Here is a 15286-nt window from a genome sequence, read left to right as displayed (position 1 = left end):
AATATTACTTATTTTAAATATGAAAGGATATTTTTATAATTTTCCTAATTGAGTTGGTGCACGGTTAACTCGTGACACCAACTCAATCAAGAGCTTAAATAATAATATAAATATAAAATTGATAGAGGTAATAAAATATGCGTAATAAAATTAAAATGTATAAAACAAATTAAAATAAAGCTTTAATTAAGTGGTAAAAGTAAAGTTTTATTAATGCAAATGGTACAAGTTCAAATCCTACTATATGCATTTTTTAGGGTGAACTACATCCAAGGTCAATTATTTAGAAGTTTCCATTTTGGTTGTTCAACTTAAAATAAGTTATAAATTGGTTATTGAAGTATTCAAAAGTTTTATTTAAGTCGTTGGGCTGTTATAATCGTTGTTATATGGTCTTCTTTGTTTGCACTACCTACACCAATAGAAAGCTTTCATTTCTATTATCTTCTACAATTCAATTTTTTTCATGAAATAACTTTGAACATCACGAATCTATGAAATAAAATCCAAACAGCTTCCTTCTCTTATCTCTATCATTGACTGTTAGATTGACTTATTTTACGGTATGTTCTTTTATTTGTTGATGCATATCAATACACCGTACTAATTTTTAGTTGTTGTTTGGAACTTGCTAGCTAGACTTTTAAAAAAAAAAACTTAACAACCCAATGACTTAAATGAAAACTTTTGAATAGTTCATTGACTTAAATGAAAACTTTCAAATAATTCAATAACCATTTTGTAACTTTTTGAAGTTGAGTAACTAAAATGTAAACTTACTAATAGTTTAGTGATATTCAGGGGCGAAACTAGGAGAGGTTGGCAGAGGCCCTGCCCTTGGATAATTTTTCATTTAGGCCATTTAAAATTTTTAAGGTTTTAAATCAGTAAAGGTAAAATTGTACTTTGGCCCCCTTAAAAATATAAAAATTTGATGTAATCATTTAAGAATTATAAAGATATAAGCTGCTAAAATGGTGAAATTGCATTTTTGCTATTGTAATTACAATTTAATTTCGGCCTCCTCGAAAAATATTTCTAGTTTCGCCCTTGGTGATATTGGGTGTAGTTTACCCTTTCTATAAAAAAATATTTAAAGCATCCTCAAATAATATAACTAAATTTTAAATATGAATTAACGTTTTCGTAAATTTCTTAATTGAGTTAGTATCCAATTGACTCGTGATACTAACTCAATCAATGACTTCAACAATAAGGTTAATATGTAGTTTACTCTCTGAACTTATCTAAAAGTACCTAGTTGGTACCTAAATTTGAAATTTGTCACACACATTGCCTCCAATTTGTTAACAACGTTAATCTTTTAATGGTTAATATGTAGTTTGCCCACTCAACTTGTCCAAAAAATTATATTTTTTAAAAGATTTTTACTTTTTAAATTTATGTCTACTACGTGTCATTATGATGGGCTGTCATATACCACCATCGGATTGGCCATCAACGTCACATTAGCACAAACTAACGATGTTAGTGTGAAGGTATCAACTTCAGTGACGGAATACAAGTTCAAATATTAACGAAGTAAGAAAAATATTCAAATACCAACTAGATACTTTTGATCAAGTTAAAAGGACAAAATATTAATCCTAAATAATAATATAAATATGGTTAAATTGCACGAAAAAGGTGGATTTTACTGCCAAATATTGACAAGTCGTCCGTAAATTTCATGAAATTAATTTTCGTGGGCCCAAAAGTTTTAAGGAATTTTGACAAAAACAAAAATTCAACTAATTTTTTACACCAAACAGAAACTATATATATATTATGCATGTTGATTTTATAATTTATGTTTAGAGTTTTTGTGTTTTAAAATTTTAGAATATAACTGACGTTTTCTTCATATTATATAGTGTTAGGCAGAATAATTCGAATTTTTGTTAATATTTTTATAAGAAAAAATCCTAGAAATTTTTTTCTCCTTTTAAAGATTTTTTCCCCACAATTTATGCGATAGATAATTAAATTCATAGATAAGACTCACAATTGAACTAATTATACACATTTTTCTTGAAAATATATTGCAAAATAATATGTTTGGCAGAATGATTTTTTATCCTGTGAGTTTCAAAAATATATAATAATATAAATTGGTATTTGAGTTTCACATCTTTTTCTAATATGATTGTATTTGATAAAAGTTATACATTTTAATACAAAAAGGTAAACATGTTAACTTTTTAGTGTTTAATTTGAGTTATAAAGTTGATTTGATTAAAATGCATAATCAACTAATAATATTAGCAATTAATTGTAACACCTCAAATTTGGCCTAGACGTTATAGCCAAATCTGGAGATATTACGTAAAACGGTTGTAAATCTCGTTTTCGTAAATTTTGGAACTTTTTAGTTAAAAATGATATTTGCATACATTTTCTAAAAACTAATACTTCGTAGCGGAAATTCTTAGATCATTATGTTTTGGGAAAACCAAGTTGATTTTCTCGAAATTATTTGTTTTGCAGGAAACAGACATTTTCGATAAAACGTTTTTAACAATATCATGTAGAAATTGAAAACAAAATCCCAAAACCAAAACGGTTCGAAATAGTCCAAATATTACAAAACGCTTTAATCCAAATTTAAATAAATCAAAGTGAAATAAATTTATTTTAACCAAACTTTCGTGGCAACGACCTGCCTGAGGATTACCTAAAAATATCAGTCAAACAGAATAGGAGTTTTCGACATTCAATGTGTAACAAATAACTTAAACAATTAATTTATATCAGACTGATTTAACAAAAACAAAATCATAACAGAGCAGTATAGATACAGACATATTTCCTACCCCCATCCGCTGCATACCATCTCTGACATCTCAACACACCATATAGGGTATGAAACACCCATCCAACCCTACACACCACTTAGTGTTGATATGACACTTTTCAGAATATTTGTAGCTGAGCTGCCAGTGTAATAGACGAGTTATCGTCATTCATAGAAATACTTCCTCCACATAATATAAGCCATCCTAGACGCAAATACAGATCAGAATGGATATCAGACATGATACAGTTATACATGCATAATATAACAAATACAAAGCATGCATAACACTTTTCAGGTTACTCAAAGCCTATTACAAGGTTTACTTATCATATGACGTCTCAAATATACAAACAGATATAAAACTTTATACTAACAAATAACCGAATTTTATATTTTATAGTTTATTTAATCACATACCGACCCCACAGAAGACCTACGGTCAATCAGAACGATGTGTATGACCCTAGGGAAAAAATCAGTATTTTGGGCCCACACGGCCTCACACACGTCTATGTGATCCACATGACCCAAATAGCCTGGATCGTGTGTCACACACGGCCCAGTACACAGCCTACCATACGACCGTGTGACGTTGATAAATTTCTTTTTCGGCTTTTTCCGATCATTAATTTTTTTTTTTTGCGTATTGCGTTACACACCTGGTTTGATTTTGATACGAAGGCAACCCCAAGATTTCCAGTATCTAAAATAAAAAATTAAACGCTCAAATCAATAATAATCTAAACAAAACTAAACCTTTCTCCACCATAACTTCCATCATTAACCTAAATTCAACAATTAACCCACGCGTAACAACGATTACTTACCTGAAACAAAAATAGTAGCCTTCACGGATACTAACTCGCCAGAGGACCATTATTCCCAAAATCTTCACCTAATATCCAAAAAGATTTCTCAATTAAACAACAAAAATATACACTCACAACCCCAAAACTTTCCCCCAACTACTAACTAACTACAATAATAATTAAATAAACGCTTGATATCGAAAAAAATAATTCCAAAAACACTTACACAAGTAACTGATAGCAAGAATCACACCTCAACACAGATTAACTTTGCAGCCCTAAAGAATAAAATATGGTTTCTTGACCAAATAGGAGTCAAGAAAGAAAAAGAATGAACAAAATAGAAAGTAACTAAAATAAAGAAACAAGAAAAATAATGGTAGATAGGGAATAATGGGAACAACATGAGATATGAGAGAGGAAAGAGAATTTTTTGGGGGGGATAAGAATTAAAATAAAATAATAATTAAATCTATATATTAACCGACCCAATCCCAACAACCTACTAATTAATCCTTACTTAACAACTTAATTAAAGTTCAACTCAAACCCAAATTCTACTAATAAAACAACTCACAAGGTTATTAACAAACAAAAAATAATAATCCTAGCTGCTCCAACCGAGACTCGAACCCATGCCCAAAGAGTACAAGTCACTTAACCATTAAATCAAACTGATTACTACACCAAAATTTTACAAATCAACAACTTAGACTTTTAGGGCGTTACAACTCTCCCCCTAAAAGGAATTTCGGCCTCGTAGTTTGCCTAACTCAAACATATGTGGATATTGTTGCTGAATCGAGTCCTCAGGTTCCTACATCACTTTCTCAGTGCCATGATTTCGCCACAAAACCATCACTAATGGCATAGACTTCTTCTTTAAGACCTTGACATCTCGATCCAGAATCTGAATCGGCTCTTCTTCAAAAGTTAAATCCAGTCTAACCCCAATCTACTTTATAAGAACAATATAGGATGGGTCAGACTGATACCACCTCAACATGGAAACATGAAACACATCATGAATATGACCCAACTCCAAAGGTAGATCTAACTGATAAGTGATCAGTCCCACACGTTTCGGAATCCGATACTGCCCAAAAAACCTAAGGCTCAACTTACATTTACGTCCAAAACGAAAGACCTTCTTCCATAAGGATACCTTAAGGAAGATATAATCACCCACAAAATAATTGATATCTTGATTCTTCAGATCTGAATACGACTTCTGTCTATCAGAAGCCGCCTTAAGACAATCTCGAATCATCCTAAATTTATCCTTGGTTTCAAAAACCAACTCAAGACCCAAAACCCATCGCTCACCCAACTCAGTTCAATACAACGAAGTACGACACTTACGACCATACAGAGCCTCACAAAATGCTATTTGGATACTGGACTGGAAACAGTTATTATAAGCAAACTCAACTAACGGTAGAAACTTCTCCCAACTACTTCGAAAGTTAATCACACAACTCCAAAGTATATTTTCCAGTATCTGAATCACCCTATTAGATTGACCATCTGTCTAATGATGGAACGCAGTACTGAAGCCCAATCTAGAACCCAAAGCCTCATGAAGCTTCCTCCAAAATCGAGAAGTGAAACGAGGATTCCTATCAGAAATAATCAAGACCAAAACTCTATGAAGTCTAACGATCTCAGAAACATATAACTTAGCTAATTTTTAAAGGGAATAGTGTAATACCCCTTACCCGTATCCAAGGTCGGGACAGGGTTTGAGGCGTTATTAGACTTTAACACAAGTACATATACCAAATCAGGCCATAAAATTTCGTTCAAAATAAAAGCTTTTCAATCACATGCAAATTGTCCCTGATAAAAGCCTACGAGACCTTAAACATACATCGAAGGTGGTTCGGGACTAAACCGAGAACTTTAGAAAAATTTAGGATAACTTAAAAAATTTCATACTTTGGAGAGTTATATGCTCGTGTAGGTAGCCCGTGTGATCTCACAAGCCCGTGTGGCTTAGGACACGCCCGTGTAACTCTCTGACTATGACCTCATCAACACAATTAGGGTCACACAGCCAAGGCACACGCCCATGTGCTTAGGCCATGTGGCAAATTAAAGTCCACAAATTAAGTGCAGACTTCACACGGTCTGGGTACACACCCATGTCCTATGGCCATGTCCTTCACACGGCTAAGACTCACGACCATGTCTCTGCCCTTGTGTTTGCTACTGGGCATTTTGATTTGCATAATTAGGGTACAGGGGACACATGGCCAGATCACACGCCCATGAGGCAAACCGTGTGGACAATTTTTAGGCTATTTTCCAAGCCATTTTCCACCATTAAACACTCACATACTCAATCCTATTTCATAGCATACAACATGGCACATTTGACTACATAAGCATTCACCATCATATTAATCCATGTCTTTATAATGTGGACATATCACATACTCCCACCATCATACTTCCATATGACATTCCATACCAATTTCATATTACATCATCTTTTTAATTCTTCTTTCAAGTTACTCAATTACACTATAAATATGGTCATACCTATTAGTCCTCATTCATTCGCTTAATCCATATGCCATTCATCTCACATATCATCCACAAGCAACCAAAACCACATCAAAACATAATCACATTTGCATGCATGCACCAATAATTAGGGTTACAACCCAAATAATCAATATGAGCCACCTCTCATGGCCATATACAAAATAATTATAATACCATCATGAGCCAACACATTTGGCTAACCAATATGACACATAACAAAAAGGCCAAGTCCCTATACATGCCATAACCAAAATGATAAAGCTAACTATATCCAAATGTTCAATTGATAGTGTGATCGAGCATCTGACGTTCTTCGATCCCCGAGCTAGCTTGGCGAAACTATAAGAGATGGAAAAGAAAGGGGATAAGCAAAAAGTTTAGTAAGTTTACATACAAATAAAATGAAATTTAAACAAACACTAATCATACATTTAACATGATGAGCATAACCTTGTACATTATCAAAACTCTTAAACTTATTTTTCATATACATATACATATACATATATTCTTACCACAAGTTTATCATGTCTCATGTCATTCTCATAAGTTCAATGTACATACCTGTGCCACTTGTACATGATAACATATTTTCTCGTCTTTGACGTAATCATCAAGATTTCTCATTGAAATTCCTTTAGAACTACCCGTTGAACACTCAGAATACTATTGGATACGTCAGAAATTTGCACCTAAGTGCTTTATATATAGCCAATGGCTACTTCATATCTCGGATCACATGTTGCTCGTTTACGAGCTACTCACGGGTCTGTTCACATAGGCTGTCAGATATCCGCAACACATGTTGGACTACCTCACCATTAATAACATATACGAAACCAGTCCCCTGATGCCAAAACATGTCTCACATATATCACGAACTCAGACTACAACTCAATGAGTTCGGATGTCACATATATCTTGAACTTAGACCACAACTCAATGAGTTCAGATTACAAAATTCCTAGTGACATGTCACTTGTATCCTAAACTATTCCTAAGGTTCAAACGGGATTTTTCGATACCACATTTCTATCGAACTTGCTCGGAACGTCAAGTTCAATACTCATAGCACCAATCACATATTCATGGAATTGTCAAGCATAATTCATAATACAATTTAGGCAATAAACACATGATGCAACATCACATTAAAAATGTATGTACTTACCATACATGCAATATTAAAGCATTTAAATTATGGTATATTTTGCATTATTTGCAAATAAACTTACCTCGGTACAATATGACAGAAACTAGCCTAATCCTCGTAAACTTTGTTTTTCCCCCGATCAAGACCCAAATCACGTTTTTCTTGATCTATAATATCAAATTTAACTTGTTTAATACATACATTGGTCAAATCGACCCTACACCATGGTCATATCAGCCCATATTTTCCTTTATTTCACATTTCTACTACTCATTTTTACACCTTTTACAAATAAGTCCTTTTTAGGTGTTTTCACTAAAAAAGACTTAGTAAAAGATGTTTACCACACATCAAACATTCATATTCTTCCATTAAACATCAAAATACAACCTTGTCACATATGGGTCAAATTTTATGCATGAACCCTAACTTAAAATAATGGTAGAAATAGCTAGACCGATTGATGACAACTTCAAAAATGTAAAGAACATTAAAAACGAGGCCTGGGAGCATTTACAATCAAGCTTGAAAATGTTGAAAACCTTAGGTATGGAGACTCCCCAAATTTCAGCACCCTTAGAGAAGATGGACAAGATTTTTCTCTTCATTTTCCCTTTTTATTCTTTTATTTACCAAATGATAAAAATGCTCTTAAAGCCTTTCTTTCAAATTTCTCCTATTCATGCCCATTTTTGTCCAAAATTTTAGAACTTGGTCAAATTTTCATTTAAGGACCTCTAATTAATAATCCAATGCAATTTCATGCTTAAAGCTTCTAGAACACAAGTTTTACAACTTATTCAATTTGGTCTCTAAAGTCAAATTGGGCATCTTAGGCATAGAATTTCTTCATAGAAATTTCACACAAACATGCAATCATGTCATAGACTATCAAACAATCATAAAATAATTATTTCTATTTTGAATTTGTGGTCTCAAAATCACTGTCCTGACTAGACCCTAATTCGGGATGTTACAAATAATCCATCCTGACAAGAATGAAATTGACAGACTTGGTCACACGATCCATGATGACCTATACAGAATCCTTCTTAGTAGAAGTTAAAGGAAACCTACTAACGAAGTCCATAGTCACTCATTCCTATTTCCATAGGAGAATCTTAATGGGTTGAAGCAAACCCAAAGGTAATTAATACTCAGCTTTAACTTGCTGGCACGTTAAACACCAAGAAACGAAATTCATTACCTCCCGTTTCAAACCCAGCCACCAGTATAACTCACGCAGATCACGATACATCTTATTTTCATCGGATGCGTAGTATAGGGGATACTATACGCTCCCGTAGAATGGATCACCTCAAATTAAAATCGTTAAGCACACAAACTTGTCCTTGAAAAGACAGAATCCCATCACTGTTCAACCCAAAATTAGAAGTAATACCATCCTCAACCTTAAGGAATTGTAGAACCAAAGAGACATCCCCTAACTGTTTAACCTGAATCTGATCAATCCAAGTCGGCTTAACTTGCAACTCGGTTAACAGACTCCTATAATCAAACAGACTTAGGCGAGCAAACATTGCCCTTAAATCAAACATTGCTCTATGACTAAAAGCATCAGCCACCATATTGGTCTAACTAGGATGGTACTCAATCATACAATCGTAGTCCTTAAGTAACTCAATCCATCTACGTTAACTAAGGTTCAACTTCTTCTGAGTAAAGAGATAATTGAGGCTCTTGTGATCAGTATAAATGATATACCTCTCACCATACAGATAGTGCCTATAAATCTTTAAGGCAAAGACAACTGCAGCCAGCTCAAGATTGTGCATGGGATAGTTTCCTTCGTGTGACTTAAGCTGTCGAAACACATAAGTCACTATCTTACTGTCTTGCATCAGAACACAACCTAATCCAACATGAAATGCATCATTGTAAACCATAAATTTCTTATCAGATTCACATTGTATTAGAATAAGAGCCTGAGTCAAAATAGATTTAATTTTCTCAAAATTTGATTACTGCTCATCTGTCCAAACAAATGGTGTATTTTTACATAATAGCTGAGTGAGAGGAGCTGTAATAAATGAAAACTCATCGATAAACCTTCGATAGTAATTTGTCAGCCCAACGAAACTGCGAATCTCAGAAACATTCCTAGGATGTTTCCACTCAAACACAATCTCAATTTTTTTAGGATTAACTGGACCCCCCTAACAGAAACCACGTGGCTTAGAGAAGTGACTTCCCTAAGCCAAAACTCACACTTGCTCAACTTAGCGTAAAGCTATTTCTCACAGAATTTCTGAAAAACTACTCTAAGATGCTTATCATGCTCATCCTCACTCTTGGAGTATACCAAAATGTTGTCGATGAAGACCGCGACGAACTGATCCAAGTATGGTTGAAAAACCCGGTTCATAAGATCCATGAATGCAACCGGAGCATTCATCAAAGCAAAAGGCATGACTAGGAACTCGTAGTACCCTTAACAAGTCCTAAAAGTAGTCTTATGAACATGACCTCTTTAACCTTAAGCTGATGATACCCAGTACGAAGATCTATTTTGGTAAATACAGAATCCCCATGAAATTGATTGAACAAGTCATTGATCTTTGGAAGTGGATATTTATTCTTTATCATCAATTTATTTAATTGACGATAATCTACACACATCCTCATAATCTCATCTTTTTTCTTTACAAATAAAACTAGTGCCCCCTATGGAGACACGTTAGGAAAAATAAGCCTTCGATCGAGGAGTTCCTGAAGCTGAGCCTTTAATTCCATAAGCTCTTTTGGTTCCATGCGGTAGTGAGTAATGGACATTGGATTTGTACTCTATAGAATCTCGATACCGAACTTGACCTCTCGATCCGAAGGCAAACTTGACAACTCCTCAAGGAAGGCATCCAAAAACTCCTTAACTATTTAAATGTCCCCAACAGATAAATATATAGAAGTTGAATCGTACATAAAAGCCAAAAATACTTCACACCTTTTTTGAACTAACTTTTCAGCCATAAGAGTCGAGATCACATTGGAAAGGTAATCTCAGCGCTCATTAATCATAACCACTTCCACATCACCCTCAGATCTCAGAACCACCCTTTTTGTAGCACAGTCTAGGCTAACTCGATGTTCCACAAGCCAGTCTATTCCTAGAATTAAATCAAATTCCCCAAATGGCAGTTCAATCAAATTAGCCAAAAACACAACCCCTTGTATCTCTAGCGGTACATTCCTATAAAGCCTATTAAACCAAACTGATTGACCTAGTGGACTAAACACAATAATCTCTCCAAAAATGCTCTCAATAGACATACCCAAGTCCATAGAGACAGAACTAGCTATATAAAAGTGTGTTGATCCTGTCTATCAAAGAAAAATACGGAGCATTATGAATAAAGAACGTACCAAAGATAACATCTGTGGTGTCTTTATCCTCATATTATCTAGCCACATATACCAGTAAAGGTTGCCTAACCTCATTCTAATTAGCACCTCTGTCCGATGCTCTCTCTACATGTACTGTTACCACCCTTGATAAGACCACAGGCCCCGCTGAGGTTGAACTAAACCTGGAGTTAGAGCTCGCACCTAATTAAATCATTGTGAACAATCCCTGATACGGTGTTCCATCGACCTGCATCATAAACAAACTCCTTACCTCCTTCAACATTCCCCAAATGGCATCTACTGCAATCTCTACATGGCTGAACCACAGTAAGAGCAACTGGAACCTCAACTCTCAGAATCCTATCAGATCTGGCCCATTTCTTAGGCCACTTAACAAAACTAGAGGGCTCTGAATCATTCTTATTCTTACTCCTCTCACAGTCCCTATTTTCGCACTCAACGCGCTTAACCTCCTTAGGAATTCTCGCTTGTCCACTAAGACAGCAAAAGCCTGCTCCTTCTGTGGAGCTATTAGAATCCTAAGGTTATCCCTCAACCCTTTCTCAAAGCAGATACACTTATCATATTGATTCGATACCAGCTCACAAGCATATTTTCTCAATATTAGAAATTTGGCCTTATACTCAGCCATAGTCCTATCCCCCTGAGTAAGGCTCATAAACTCATGTCTACGAGCATCCACATAACTCTCCCCCACATATTTACTCTGGAATGTACTTTTAAAATAATCTCATGTAATCTGATCCCGCTGAATACCCTCATTAATCATCAACTATCATTGATATGCCTCGTCACGAAGCAGAGATATTGCACCCCTTCAATTTTAGCTTAGAGGTGTAGTCGGTATCATTCATAATCCTCTATGTGGCCTTCAACTAATATTCGACCATAGTCGAGGTGACTCTAGTGACACCCCTAAATAATTCAACTCTATTAAAGTAGAGTCGTTCAGTTATCGAACCACGATTCCCATAACCAGAATGGGGCCCAGTGACTCTGTCCAAAACCCTCAACATGGCTTGGGACAATGTGTCATCCTTAGCCAAGCGACATTGAGACCCGGTCTTAGCAGTAAGTGAACCCGGTATTTCACTTATATCCAAATTGGGCATATTACCCATCAAGGATGACTCAACTCAAAGCCTTCTTCGGCACCGCCGTGCCCAAGGTACCGCACCCACGTGATCCACAAGTTCTCATTGTATATATTATCTACATTACAAATTTTTATATATCAGTTCTAGTATTTATTAACGGATATTTTATGCTCAAAAAGTTATCGGAAGAATTTATAGAGATGTCTCAATCTCTAATTATAGTAGTACAGATCTATTCATTTTAGAAATTTTCTAAACTAAAGTTTGTCTAAGTCAAAATTACTTACAGAATCGGTGCCGGAGCTCGGTATTTCACAAAATGATTTTTTTCAAATAAATGCAGAAATGAACTTTTCCAAAAAAAATAGTCTTCACAAAATTTTGAACCCAAAATTTCACAGCCTGAGTTTTGCAACATGATTCTAACACCAAATGTAACACCTTAAACCCGGCCTAGACTGTAAAAGCCCATTTTTGGGTCAAATCGAAACAGTGGTTTTGGAACCATAAATCTGAAGTCAAAATATTTATTTTATTATTTTATTAAAGTTTACAGCATGGTAAAATTATTGTATGAATGTTTCGTAAAGAAATTTTACTGTTTGAATGCTTAATTCGGTAAAAAGGACTAAATTGCGTAAAGCGTAAAACTTATGTTCTATTAGCTAAAAGTGTCAAATAACTATAGAACATTAAATAAAAGTTTCTTAAGTGGTAAATAGGCTAGTTATAAGTTAGCGGATGATAGTGGAGTGGCATTTGGTGTAATTACTAATGTTTTTAAAGGATATTTTGGTAATTAGTTAATAAAGTTAATGTTTAATTAAAAAAAATTAAAATCATCATCTTTTCACCATTTCTCCATGAAAATTAGAAAGAATGGCAGCTATGGGAGAAGCTTTTGGTTCGGCCAAACTTCAAATGCTCAATTAGATATGGTTTTAGCTCCGTTTTTAATGATTTCTACATTTTTGAGATCGTTGCAACTAGTACTAGCTAGCCCGTGTCTTCGATTTCAAAGCTGTTAAAGATTTTGATAGTTTTCATTGATGATCTTATGTGTTCCTTGATGTTTAATGGTGAAATATGAATATTTGATGTTAAATTTTCATATTTTATAAAGTGATTTTTGATGAAAATGCAAATTAGGGATTAAATTGTGAAATATTGAAATTATGTGGTTAGAAGGGTGATTATTTGGAAAATGTTGGATGCTAAGGCAATAAGAAGAATTCGGCTAAGCATAGGTAGGATGAAATTGCATGAAATTGTGATTTTATGTGATAATAACTAAATAGAAAAAATGTGAAATAATAGGGGCAAAAGTGTAATTTTGCCAAAACATGTAAATTGTGTTAAATTGAATGAATTAATGATTAAATAACTAAATTTTTTTATTATATAGATTGAGAAAAATGATATTCGGATCTAGAACGGGGGAAAACAAAATATCAGATTAATCAACTTAATTCGTCGTTACAGCGAACGAGGTAAGTTCATATGCTAATAAACATACTTAATTATGTGTTATAAATGCTTATTTATTATTGAATTGAATTGAATACTGAATGGTCATGATTACGAGTCAAAATCGACAGAGTTAAGGCATTCGAAAGTCCCGTACGAACCTTAGGAATAGTATAGGATACAAATGTCATGACATTAGGGTTATCGAGATGAGAATATGTGTAAGACCATATCTGGGATATGGCATCAGTATGATATTACGTGTAAGACCATGTCTGGGACATGGCATCGATACGAAATTTTGTGTAAGACCATAGTTGGGCTATTGGCATCAATATGAGATTACATGTAAGACCATATCCGGATATGCCATTGTACGACTTATGTGTGATTCCCGAGTATCCTTTGTGATTTTGAATAGTTCAACGGGCATAGTCAAGACGAGAATGATACAATCAAATTAAGTGTAACAGGTACGTACAAAACCAATATGAGAATCAAATGAAGGTAATTTGGTAAGTTCTTAGTGTTTCATGTGTATGAAATGAGAAAGATTTATGTATAAGTATGTTTTATGCCAAAAAAATGTGTTTATTTGGCTATAATGAGGTATGAATTGAATGATGTGTGAGATATGAGTTATAAATGTTTTAACTAAATATACATATGGCACATAGTATGCGAAATACTGTTATTTGATGATAATTCACATGATTTATCTTTACTAAATAGAATGTAATTGATCCACACGAGCAAAGAAATAAATAAACTTGTGAAGCTTTGTTAATTATGTGATTAGGATTATGGTATAAATGTGAAATCAAATGAATTTATATTATAGTATATGTAAATGCCTAATATATGCTATTTAATAAGATAAATTTTGTGACAGCCCTAAATTGACCCTAGTCGGAAAGTGGTTTCGGGACCACTAAACCGAGTCATAAAAATAATTGACCGTCATATTTGATGTTTATTATATGTATATATGCATGTGTGAAAATTTCATGTTTGAATTTTGTTAATTGTAAGTGAATTTTATTAAATAGGACTTATGTGTGAAAATTTAGAGATGTGCTAGGCTAATGTAAAGTGGCCTATTTATGCATGTTGCAAATAATTGTACTTGCATGTCAAATACCCCTTTTTTTATAAGTGGTGGCCGGCCATGATGGTCACATATATATAATATGTACTAAATCTTAATTAAATGGCCATTATTTTATGCAAAAGAAAGGAAATAAATAAAAGAAAGAATAAAAAAGAAAAGTAATGAAAACAAAGCTTGTATCCTTGGTTCTTCTTGGCCGATTGTAAAGAGGAAGTAGGGAGGGAGGCATTCGGTCATCCTAGGCTAATAGCAAGGTAAGAAGTTTATATTAGTTCATGAAATTTTGGTTAATCTTGAGTAAGATATCAAGCTACTTTTGTAACCCATGTAGAAATTTTGATTTGTGTTATGGACTAGGGCTTTCGGCTATGGTATTTGACAATGGTGAATTTTGTTGTTCCATGTTAAATTTAGATGAGCAAAGATAGATGAGTGTTTGAACTATACAAATAATCATATGTGAGCAATGGGTGCTAAAGGGAAAGGAATCGACTACCTTATTATGTACCAAGGCCGAATGTGTACTTGATAAAGGAGGGGTTGTTATTGAACATTAGGTTATGTCCCTAGTGAATGGATGAATTGATAACCATTGTGTATGAAGATTTGCTTTACTATGTTTTTGTTAGCAAGATGAGAAACAAGTTAAGATGGTCTTGGTGTAGTTTCCGAATTTGAATTAGGAAGTTATTGAGTAATGTTTGTACCTTAAGTGATAGAATAGAGTGAATGCTTGGAATGTGATATGTGTGAATTATATGTTAAATTAAGGTTTGCTAAGCTAGCTATTAAGGTGAAATGCAAATGTTAGTATTTGATTTGGTAATAATCTGCTTGGGGACAGCAGCAGTAAGGTGATTTTGGAAAATCGCCATAATTTGTAGGAGTTGAGTTAGAAGCTGAATAAATCATGTCATT

The sequence above is a fragment of the Gossypium hirsutum genome, chromosome A13, assembly GCF_007990345.1.
Source record: "Gossypium hirsutum isolate 1008001.06 chromosome A13, Gossypium_hirsutum_v2.1, whole genome shotgun sequence".
NCBI lineage: Eukaryota > Viridiplantae > Streptophyta > Magnoliopsida > Malvales > Malvaceae > Gossypium > Gossypium hirsutum.
The sequence above is the reverse complement of the archived record's forward strand: the minus strand, read 5'-3'. Positions refer to the sequence as shown.